Here is a 12,295-nt window from a genome sequence, read left to right as displayed (position 1 = left end):
GTGATCAATATCGGCCCAAACTCCCTCGCGCTGTTCATGTCACAGACCTCCGGAGTTGATCTGGATTTCTTTCGGGGCGTCAGCCAGGCTTCGGCCACGACAGCAGCGGTGGCAGCCGAGCCAATGTCTCCATCTTCCTCAACAGCAGTCTCAGCTCTTCTCTTCCTTCTTCTTTCAGCAGGACTTTCCATTGAGCACAGCTGCAAACCATACGTCTCCACAGCCCCTGCATGCCAACCCATTGAGAACGATTGAAGACTAGATCATTGCTGGTAATCCAGATAGTTCTCAATGCAGCAGCAAAGATCATATTGTATTTATTGTTCTTTTTATTTTCATTCCAAAGAGATGAAATATCAGGCATGCTTGAAATCTTAAGATTAAGACCCAAGGCTAAAACAATTTCTTTCCAAATTTTTGATGCAACCACACAGTCGAAAAGGTGTTGATAAGATTCCACTTCATTACAGAAAAAACACAAATCATCAATATAATATTTTATCTCTTGACCAAGTTATCTCTAGTGAGTAACTTATTGTGAAAAAGCAACCAAAGAAAGAAATGAATTTTTGGGGTACTTTAATTTTCCAAACACAATGAATATCACCAGGCTCAATCCATCCAAAGTTAACCACATCATACATGGATTTCACACTAAAACACCCACTGGCTTCCCACATCCAAATCAAACCATCCTTCATATTATTCAAATTGATAGTTTGAACAATTTGCTGAATTTCCAGCCACTGCATCATCAATCTATGGTCAAAGCATCTCCTAAAAGTCAGTTTCAGAGAAGACCCATTCCAAATATCAGCAATGGTCTTATTTTGTTCATTTACTAGGAAATATACTTCCCAATATTGAATAGCCAGGCTGCAGGATCCAAACCAATGATCTTCCCAGAACTTAATATTCCTACCATCCCCTATTTTCCACTGATAACCCATCTTAGTAGCTTTGGCAGCCCACATAACCCCTTTCCAAAAGGGAGAGGCACCACTAGATGAGCAAGAGAAGAAGTTAGGGTTATCCACATTATACTTGTTATCCACTATCTGTTTCCACAACTTATTCTCGTTTAAGTGATATCTTTTAATCAAGGAAGCTAAGAGACACATTTTCATCTCTGATAGATCAGGAATGCCTAAGCCTCCTATTCTTTTTTCCTAGTGACCAAAACCCAATTAGCTAGGTGATACTTATGATGTCCCTCATAATTGTCCCAAAGACAGTGAGCCATTTGAGAATTAATAAGGGTGATAGCCCACTTGGGGAATTTGATCACACTAAGCAAATAAATAGGAATACTGGCCAGGACACTTCTAACCAGCTCTAACTTAGCAGCATGGTTAAGAAGCCTCCCTCTTCAACCAGCAGCTCTCTTGAGGATCTTGTCAACAATAGGTTGTATATCCTCTCTCCTAAGCTTACTGTGATGTAGGGGAACTCCTAGATATTGCATAGGAAAATCCCCCAGCTTACAACTCAAGGATTGAGCAATAAGTTGTGCATCATTCTCATCCACATTAATAGGTACTAGATCGCATTTATGAAAATTAATCCTCATACCAGACATATGCTCAAAACAAGCCAGGATCCATTTTAAATTTATGACAGACTGTAAACTATTTTCCAGGAAGAGTAGAGTATCATCAGCATACTGCATACTAATGATCCCCCTCCTAGCTCTTGCATGAGTCCATCTATCTGTCTATTAACAGCAGCTTTGGACAAGACCTTAGTAAAAACATCAGCCATGAAATTAAAAAGAATGGGGGATATAGGATCCCCCTGTCTCACGCACCTCTACTGGTGAGGAATAACTGACTATTGCAGTCATTGATCCTAACACCAACAGATCCATTATGCAAAAGCCCCTCATGATAGACATCCACCTAGGGCTAAAACCCCTCATCCTCATAACTCTCAAAAGAAAATCTCTGTCCACCCTATCATAGGCTTTTCCGTAGTCAAGTTTAAAAATAATGTTGGGGGGATGACCCCCGGTATGCCAAAGGCATGCCAAACCGGATGGTTTGAGCCATCAAAGTACCGGTTTAAAGGTGGTTCCGGATAACGAAGGTTGATTCAGAGAATCATACCGGTATCCCAGGAAAGGGGATACCAGAACTGGCTAAGAACGTACCGGAATACCGGAACAGGCTACACTGTAGCACGTCGGCAAGACTGGTCAAAGATGCTCTCCAGAGCTAGAAGACAAAGATGAGCGAAGCACTTCAGCTTTAATCGAAGCCATGACGCCAAAGGCGAAGGATGACGTAAAAGGTGCCGGAGGATGTCACAGCTCTTGATTAAAGGCATACCGGCATCACCGGTAGCTAAAGTAGCTTTGTAAAGTAGTTTGTCTAGTCAAAGATCCCATTAGGGTTTCTTAGGGTTTCTTCCCCTGTAAGCCACCCTCTCCCCTATATAAGGAGAGGGGGCACAGCCCTTCGCGGGCAGGTACCACGCAACGACCAAATAGCGATCTTGTACACAAACCTGTAAGCTCTTATGATCAAGAAATAGAGAGATCTAGTGCTGTCTTTGTTCTTGAGTTCATCATCTTCTACCTTCGGCCAAGGCCAAGTTCTTGAGGAATCCATCCGGAAACCTCTCCTTCTATACCAAAACCCTCCCCCGAATCCTCTAGCGCACATTCGGCCCCAAGATAAGCCATCCCATGGCATCTGTCTGTTCACCACGACAACAGTTGGCGCCCACCGTGGGGCGAGCAGCTGCGCTTGCTGGAGTTCATATTCGGGCGGGCCTCCTCACCGTCGGTGGCGAGCGTGTCGTCACCGCGCTCGTCAACCGCATCCGCGACATGCGCTTCATCAACGACAACACGGGCTGCTTCTCCAACGGAAGTAAGTTCCCCAAAAACGGCCGCGTCATCGAGTTCGGGAGCATCCTCGTCTACTACGGCACCGTCCCTGAGCGCCAGTGCCTCTCGCCGGTGCTGGTGGCTCCGGATCCGCCAAGATCTGCGCTTCACAGCAACCGCGCCGCCGGCAGCGTCGAGGTGCTGGTGGTTGGCGCGGGCGACGCTGGCAAGGGAGCTGCGGCGGAAGGCGCTGGGCAGACGAAGTCCACGCGCACGGCCAAGCTGCCAACCGAGCGCAACCAGGAAGTTGCAGGTGCATCCGCAGCGCCACCGGAAACTCCTCTCCAAGCGGCCATGAGCGTGCTGGCCAGGCCCATCGCGCAGAACATCGACCCGGCAGCGGCCCAGGCAGAGCTGGAGGCACAGCGGCAGAAGCTGCTCGCGAACGGCGCTGACATCGTCCGGGCGCAGCGCGAGCTGAATCTAACCCTACGTGAGTATAACGCTGCCCATGGCTTTGCTTCTGTTAGCGCTCAGGCTGCGAGGATACCAGAAAACCGGCTTAGAGCTCGCAACTTAGATCAGGATCTGCGTAAAGAGATTCTTGCCGGAAAAAGTACTTCTGCATCGTTGAGCATGGTAGGGAAACCTAAGTATAGCAGTCCGGATAAAACCATAAAAGCTGCTAAGGCTGCAGTAGAGCTGTGTGAATCGCTTTCCGGAGATGCTTTGGCAAAACAGCAAGAGCGTGTCAGGGAGTTGCTTGATACGATTGAGCAGCAAAATTCTGAGCAGCTTGCAAAGTTGAACAAGGCTGCGGCTTCGAAATCTGTGCATTCAACAAAGAATGCCGGAAGCAAGTCCCATGGGCAGGCATCGTCCCCCCATCCGGACAAGAGAAAAGGAAAAGAGGTGAATGCACAGCAGATGACTGTGTATGATCCGGTGCTAGCCGGAAAACAACAAGCTGAGCGACACGAGGCCGGTAGAAAAAGCCAAGGGGCAGATCGTGCCTACGCCAGATATGGCTATGCCAGAGATGAGTATGCCGGTAGAGGTGAAACCGGGCAAAATTATCGTGCACCAAGAGCTGCTTATGCAGAGGAGGAAATGCCTCCGCCAAGGTACCGGCAGGCTAGGGCCGCGGTACCGGAAAGATACGATGAAGCTGATTCAGGAACCGAAAGAATCGGAGTCTACCGGAACCCTTTGGGGGAAAGGTTAAGAGAAAGATGCCTACCAGACCGGGATGCGAGGCACAGGCTGGATAGGATGTACTTATCTGAGATGGTTGAGGCAGAAGGTCCACCGGGTCCCAAGTGTTTTGGCCCACGCATCATGAAAGAGGAACCACCGGTTCACAACTTCACGTTGCCCCGCGATACAAAAACGTACGATGGCACCACTAAGCCGGAAGACTGGCTCGCGGACTACGTGACCGCAGTCTACGTTGCCGGTGGCGGAGGAACTGTCACTGGTGGAGGAAACCGGCGTTGGGCTGTGAGAATTGTACCGTCTTTCCTGGTAGGACCAGCGCGCATCTGGCTAAACAACTTGCCGGCAGGAAGCATAAATGGCTGGTTGGACTTTGAGGGAGCCTTTGTGAGCAACTTCAGCAGTACATACTGATGTCTACGCACGCTTCTATTCCTGTAGACAGTGTTGGGCCTCCAAGAGCAGCGATTTGTAGAACAGCAGCAAGTTTCCCTGAAGTGAATCACCCAAGGTTTATCGAACTCAGGGAGGAAGAGGTCAAAGATATCCCTCTCAAGCAACCCTGCAATTACGATACAAGAATTCTCTTGTGTCCCCAACACACCTAATACACTTGGCAGATGTATAGGTGCACTAGTTCGGCGAAGAGATAGTGAAATACAAGTGATATGGATGAATATGAGTGGTAATAACAATCTGAAATAAAGATGGCAGCAAGCAAACATGTAACAGAACAGTAAATAAACGGAGATTCGATATTTGGAAACAAGGCCTAGGGATCCTACTTTCACTAGTGGACACTCTCAACAATGATCACATAATAAAACTACTCTACACTCTCTTGTTGGATAACAAACACCTTTCATTGTGTAGGGCTACAAGAGCTCCCTCAAGCCGGAGTAAACAAGCTCCACAACATTCGGAGTTCATATTTAAGTAACCTCTAGAGTGAATAATAGACTGTTGCAATTTAGACCGAGTACTAACATAGCATACACACTGTGAACAATAGCTATGAAAGGGGGAATAGATCGCATCAATACTATCATAGTAATAGTTAACTCCATAATCTACAAGAGCTTACAATCATAACCTATGCCAAGTACTACATGATGCACACACTGTCAACATTACATCATGGAGGAGGAATAGAGTACTTTAATAACATCACTAGAGTAGCACATAGATTAATGGTGATACAAAGCTCATCATATGAATCTCAATCATGTAAGGCAGCTCATGAGATCATTGTATTGAAGTACATGGGAGAGAGATGAACCACATAGCTACTGGTAGAGCCCTCAGCCCCGGGGGAGAACTACTCCCTCCTCATCATGGGAGACAGCAATGGCGATGAAGATGGCGGTGGAGTCGATGGAGATGGCTCCGGGGGCAATTCCCCGTCCCGGCAGGGTGCCGGAACAGAGACTTCTGTCCCCTGAATTGGAGTTTCGCGATGGCGGCGGCGTCCCTGGAGTCTTTCTGGAGTTTCGTCAATCTGTATCAAAGTTTTAGGTCACGAGGGGTTAAATAGGCGAAGAGGCGGAGTCGGAAGGGCCCTGGGGGGGCCCACACAGTAGGGGGCGCCCCCCCTTGGCCGTGCCGCCTTGTGGGGTGGGGCCCCCCTGGCTCCCCTCTGGCCCCTCTTCGGTGCTCTGGAAGCTTCCGGGAAAAATAAGATATTCGGCGTTGATTTCGTCCGATTCCGAGAATATTTCCTTTGTAGGATTTCTGAAACCAAAAACAGTAGAAAACAGCAACTGGCTCTTCGGCATCTTGTCACTAGGTTAGTGCTGGAAAATGCATAATAATGACATAAAGTATGTATAAAACATGTGAGTATCATCATAAAAGTAGCATGAAACATAAGAAATTATAGATACGTTTGAGACGTATCAAGCATCCCCAAGCTTAGTTCCTACTCGCCCTCGAGTAGGTAAACGATAACAAAGATTATTTCTGAAGTGACATGCTACTTACATAATCTTGATCATACTATTGCAAAGCATATGAGATGAATGCAGCGATTCAAAGCAATGGTACAGACAATGAATAAACAACTGAATCATATAGCAAATACTTTTCATGAATAGTACTTTCAAGACAAGCATCAATAAGACTTGCATAGGAGTTAACTCATGAAGCAATAGATTCAAAGTAAAGGCATTGAAGCAACACAAAGGAAGATTAAGTTTCAACAATTGCTTTCAACTTTCAACATGCATATCTCATGGATAATTGTCAACGCAAAGTAATATGATGAGTGTAAATAAGCAAGTATGTAAGAATCAATGCATAGTTGACACAAGTGTTTGCTTCTAAGATGGAAAGGAAGTAGGTAAACTGACTCAACATAAAGTAAAAGAAAGGCCCTTCGCAGAGGGAAGCATGGATTGCTATATTTGTGCTAGAGCTTTTATTTTGAAAACATAGAAACAATTTTGTCAACGGTAGTAATAAAACATATGTGTTATATATAAGATATCCTATAAGTTGCAAGCCTCATGCATAGTGTACCAATAGTGCCCGCACCTTGTCCTAATTAGCTTGCATTTATATGGATTATCATTGCATAGCATATGTTTTAACCAAGTGTCACAAAGGGGTACCTCTATGCCGCATGTACAAAGGTCTAAGGAGAAAGCTCGCATTGGATTTCTCGCTTTTGATTATTCTCAACTTAGACATCCATACCGGGATAACATAGACAACAGATAATGGACTCCTCTTTAATGCATAAGCATTCAACAACAGATAATATTCTCATATGAGATTGAGGATTGTTGTCCAAACTGAAACTTCCACCATGGATCATGGCTTTAGTTAGCGGCCCAATGTTCTTCTCTAACAATATGCATACTCAAACCATTTGATCATGATAAATCACCCTTACTTCAGACAAGACGAACATGCATAGCAACTCACATGATATTCAACAAGGTGAAATAGTTGATGGCGTCCCCAGGAACATGGTTACCGCTCAACAAGCAACTTATTAAGAAATAAGATACATAAGTACATATTCAATACCACAATAGATTTTAAGCTATTTTCCCCATGAGCTATATATTTCAAAGACAAAGAATGGAATTTTCAAGGTAGCACTCAAGCAATTTACTTTGGAATGGCAGAGAAATACCATGTAGTAGGTAGGTATGGTGGACACAAATGGCATAGTTTTTGGCTCAAGGATTTTGGATGCACGAGAAGTAATCCCTCTCAATACAAGGCTTAGGCTAGCAAGGTTGTTTGAAGCAAACACAAGTATGAACCGGTACAACAAAACTTACATAAGAACATATTGCAAGCATTATAAGACTCTACACTGTCTTCCTTGTTGTTCAAACCCTCACCAGAAAATATCTAGACTTTAGAGAGACCAATCATGCAAACCAAATGTCAACAAGCTCTACGGTATTTCTTCATTAATAGGTGCAAAGTACATGATGCTAGAGCTTAAACATGATCTATATGAGCACAACAATTGCCAAGTATCAAATTATTCAAGACATTATACCAATTACCACATGTAGCATTTTCTGTTTCCAACCAAATAACAATGAATGAAGCAGTTTCAACCTTCGCCATGAACATTAAGAATAAAGCTAAGAACACATGTGTTCATATGCAACAGCGGAGCGTGTCTCTCTCCCACACAATGAATGCTAGGATCCGAATTTATTCAAACACAAACAAAAATAAAAACAAACAGACGCTCCAAGTAAAGCACATAAGATGTGACCGAATAAAAATATAGTTTCAATAGAAGTGACCTGATAAGTTGTCGATGAAGAAGGGGATGCCTTGGGCATCCCCAAGCTTAGATGCTTGAGTCTTCTTGAAATATGCAGGGATGAACCACGGGGGCATCCCCAAGCTTAGAGTTTTCACTCTTGTTGATCATATTGTATCATCCTCCTCTCTTGATCCTTGAAAACTTCCTCCACACCAAACTCAAAACAAACTCATTAGAGGGTTAGTGCATAATCAAAAATTCACATATTCAGAGGTGACATAATCATTCTTAACACTTCTGGACATTGCACAAAGCTACTGAAAGTTAATGGAACAAAGAAATCCATCAAACATAGCAAAACAGACAATGCAAAATAAAAGGCAGAATCTGTCAAAACAGAACAGTACGTAAAGACGATTTTTTCTGGGGCACTTAACTTGCTCTGATGAAAATGCTCAAATTGAATGAAATTGCGTACATATCTGAGGATCACGCACGTAAATTGGCAGATTTTTCTGAGTTACCTACAGAGAACCCTGCCCAAATTCGTGACAGCAAGAAATCTGTTTCTGCGCAGTAATCCAAATCTAGTATCAACCTTACTGTCAAAGACTTTACTTGGCACAACAATGCAATAGAATAAAGATAAGGAGAGGTTGCTACAGTAGTAACAACTTCCAAGACACAACAAAACAGTAGCAAAATAAAAAACATGGGTTATCTCCCAAGAAGTGCTTTCTTTATAGCCATTAAGATGGGCTCAGCAATTTTAATGATGCACTCCCAAGAAATAAGAGTTGAAGCAAAAGAGAGCATCAAAAAGCAAGTATGAAACAAATTTAAGCCTAACCCAGTTCCTATGAAAAGGAATCTTGTAAACAAATAAATTCATGTAGAACAAAGTGACAAGCATAAGAAGATAAAACACGAGTAACTTCAAGATTCTCAACATAAAGAGGGGAAACTTAATATTATTAAGATGCATATAATCATGTTTCCCTCTCTCATAATAACTTTCAGTAGCATCATTGATGAAGTCCACAATATAACCATCACTTAAAACATTCTTATCATGGTTCATATGCATAAAAGTATCATTGATTTTGACATAAGAAGAACTCTTTTCATTAATAGTAATTGGAGCAGGATCATTTTCAAGAATTTGAACATGGTAAACAAGTTGCATACTAAGGGATTTTTTTTTTGGCAATCCAATCATAACTATGACAAGTTTCATAAGGATAATTATAACCTATGTCATAGCATTCTTTATAATAATTATCAAAGATTGGAGGCATGGTGTCATCATAAGAAATAGAATAGTTATCTTTCACAGTTTGTTCATCTGTAACCATACCATTATTGTTACTAGAAGGAGATGTATCAAACATATAATCATCAGTAGCAAAAGGATTTTCAAACACCTCATCCCCAAGCTTAGAGCTTTCTATATCATCATGGGAAGAAGCATGGATAATACTAATACTATGGCAATTATTAACATCATCATTTTCAGAATTAGTTTCCCAGAGATTTTCAAGATCAAAAGTAGTGTGCTCTTCTAAATCATGATCACTAATGTAGGTAAAGGGCATAGGAAGATCATTGTACTCAGATTCATTATCATAATAATCATTAGGAGAAACATACTTACGGTTACCTATCGTTATCTCATACATGCGGGGATATGCTGTTACATCTTTCTTTTTATTTCCCCTCTTCTTGTTCTTCTTCGTTCCCTTCTTCTTCTTCTCATTCTCCTCGTTCCCTTCTTTAGGAGGGAGAGGATTGATGGGAGGCTTCTCCACATAACCTGTTTTATTTCCAGAAACAATAGAAGAAACTTGGGAGGATTCCTCCTTTTCATTAATAAGTTCAAAACACATAGCGGTCCTATCATACTTTGGCAAAGTGTCATCTTCTAAAATATTTTGTATGTAAGTATTTGTATGGCAATTATCAATGCAATAAGAAAGACACCCATGCAGGACATCATCAATATCAAGATCGTTAATATCTAACAAAGAAATTTTTCTTGATAACTCTTCACACTTCAAAAATAAAGTAAGTTCATCATGCTGATTAGGAGTAATTTCATCATCACAATACAAATTTGCAGCACTCATGGGGTTCGAATTATCATTGGAGGAGCATTGAAAATTAAAATGATCCACTGTATGGCAAAGTTCACAAATAAAAGGATAGAGGGCACAAACTTTTTCACCAAGATCATCTAGAGCCCTAGACCACTTTCTAGTTTTTTCATTCCCATGATGGATACAATATTCATCTTCGATTTGATTAATTCCACAAGGTCTATGCATTCCACAAAAATTAACATGCTTATAAGAAATAGCATTTTCAGAAGTTTGGGCATGTTTATTGCAATCATCAACAACAATTTCATCCTTCATGCAAGCATCTTTAAAAGGTTCATGATACTTATCAAAATTCTTCCTAGGAAGTTCAAAATGAGAGGCAAAAGCTTTATAAAGATTTGAAACAACTTGAGAATCAAGACCATAAGTAGCACTCATATTTCGAATTTTATCAGTATCCATAAAAGTTTCAATGCATTCATAATCATAATTCATACCTGACTCTCTACCTTTGTCATTCTCCCAATCTTCAGCGTTCTCCTCAATCCGATAAAGAAGGTCCCTTTTAAAATCTTCTTTGTTGCGCGTGAATGATCCAGAACAAGTAGTATCCGGCAAGGTTTTATCTTGAAAAGAAAGTCTTGCATATAAATTATCAATGATGATATTACCAGGAAGCTCATGAATGGGGCATCTGAGCATTAAAGACTTCAATCTTCCCCATGCTTGGGCAATACTCTCTCCATCATGAGGCCATAAATTATATATGCGGTTCCGGTCTTTGTGAATTTCACTTGGAGGATAGAATTTAGAATAAAATAGAGGCACAGTATCCTTCCAATCAAGAGAATCCCCATTCTTCAGCAATTTGTACCAATGCGCCGCTTTACCGGACAGCGACATAGAGAATAGTTTCTTCCTCACTTCATCCATAGAGATACCTGCACACTTGAATAACCCGCATAATTCATGCAAAAATAGTAAATGATCTCCAGGATGGACAGTTCCATCCCCTTCATAGCGGTTATCCATAACACGTTCAATAATTTTCATGGGTATCTTGAAAGGAATACTTTCAGTAGGTGGGTTTAAAATATCACAAGCATCATTAGAGTTATCGCATATGGGAGATAAAGTATTATGAGAGCAAATTTTCTCCCCTAAAGATGGGAAGCTAAAAAGATCATAAAAACTAGCTTCCCCAAGCTTAGACTTCTCCATAGCATTAGCAGTAATTGCGTTCATACTAATAAAATTGCTACTAGCATGCAAATAAGGTTCCATAGGTTTTTTAATTTTCGCATCACACAATTCATGTCTTAACTCAGGAAATAGATTAAAAAGCTCACTGTTGTTTTCCATTATGCCTAACTAGTGAAAAATAAAAACAAGAAACAAAAAGATGCAATTGCAGGATCTAAAGGAAATAGCTTCGAGCACTCACACACCGGCAACAGTGCTAGGAAATAGCTTAGTATTCGGAGGATGTGAATACCTTTTACCTTACCTCCCCGGCAACGGCGCCAGAAAATAGCTTGATGTCTACGCACGTTTCTATTCCTGTAGACAGTGTTGGGCCTCCAAGAGCAGAGGTTTGTAGAACAGAAGCAGGTTTCCCTTAAGTGAATCACCCAAGGTTTATCGAACTCAGGGAGGAACAGGTCAAAGATATCCCTCTCAAGCAACCCTGCAATTACGATACAAGAAGTCTCTTGTGTCCCCAACACACCTAATACACTTGTCAGATGTATAGGTGCACTAGTTCGGCGAAGAGATAGTGAAATACAAGTGATATGGATGAATATGAGTGGTAATAACAATCTGAAATAAAGATGGCAGCAAGCAAACATGTAACAGAACAGTAAATAAACGGAGATTCGATATTTGGAAACAAGGCCTAGGGATCCTACTTTCACTAGTGGACACTCTCAACAATGATCACATAATAAAACTACTCTACACTCTCTTGTTGGATAACAAACACCTTTCATTGTGTAGGGCTACAAGAGCTCCCTCAAGCCGGAGTAAACAAGCTCCACAACATTCGGAGTTCATATTTAAGTAACCTCTAGAGTGCATAATAGACCGTTGCAATTTAGACCGAGTACTAACATAGCATACACACTGTCAACAATAGCTATGAAAGGGGGAATAGATCGCATCAATACTATCATAGTAATAGTTAACTCCATAATCTACAAGAGATTACAATCATAACCTATGCCAAGTACTACATGATGCACACACTGTCAACATTACATCATGGAGGAGGAATAGAGTACTTTAATAACATCACTAGAGTAGCACATAGATTAATAGTGATACAAAGCTCATCATATGAATCTCAATCATGTAAGGCAGCTCATGAGATCATTGTATTGAAGTACATGGGAGAGAGATGAACCACATAGCTAT

The sequence above is a fragment of the Lolium perenne genome, chromosome 5, assembly GCF_019359855.2.
Source record: "Lolium perenne isolate Kyuss_39 chromosome 5, Kyuss_2.0, whole genome shotgun sequence".
In the NCBI taxonomy this organism is placed as follows: Eukaryota; Viridiplantae; Streptophyta; class Magnoliopsida; order Poales; family Poaceae; genus Lolium; species Lolium perenne.
This window is presented reverse-complemented; position numbering follows the sequence as displayed.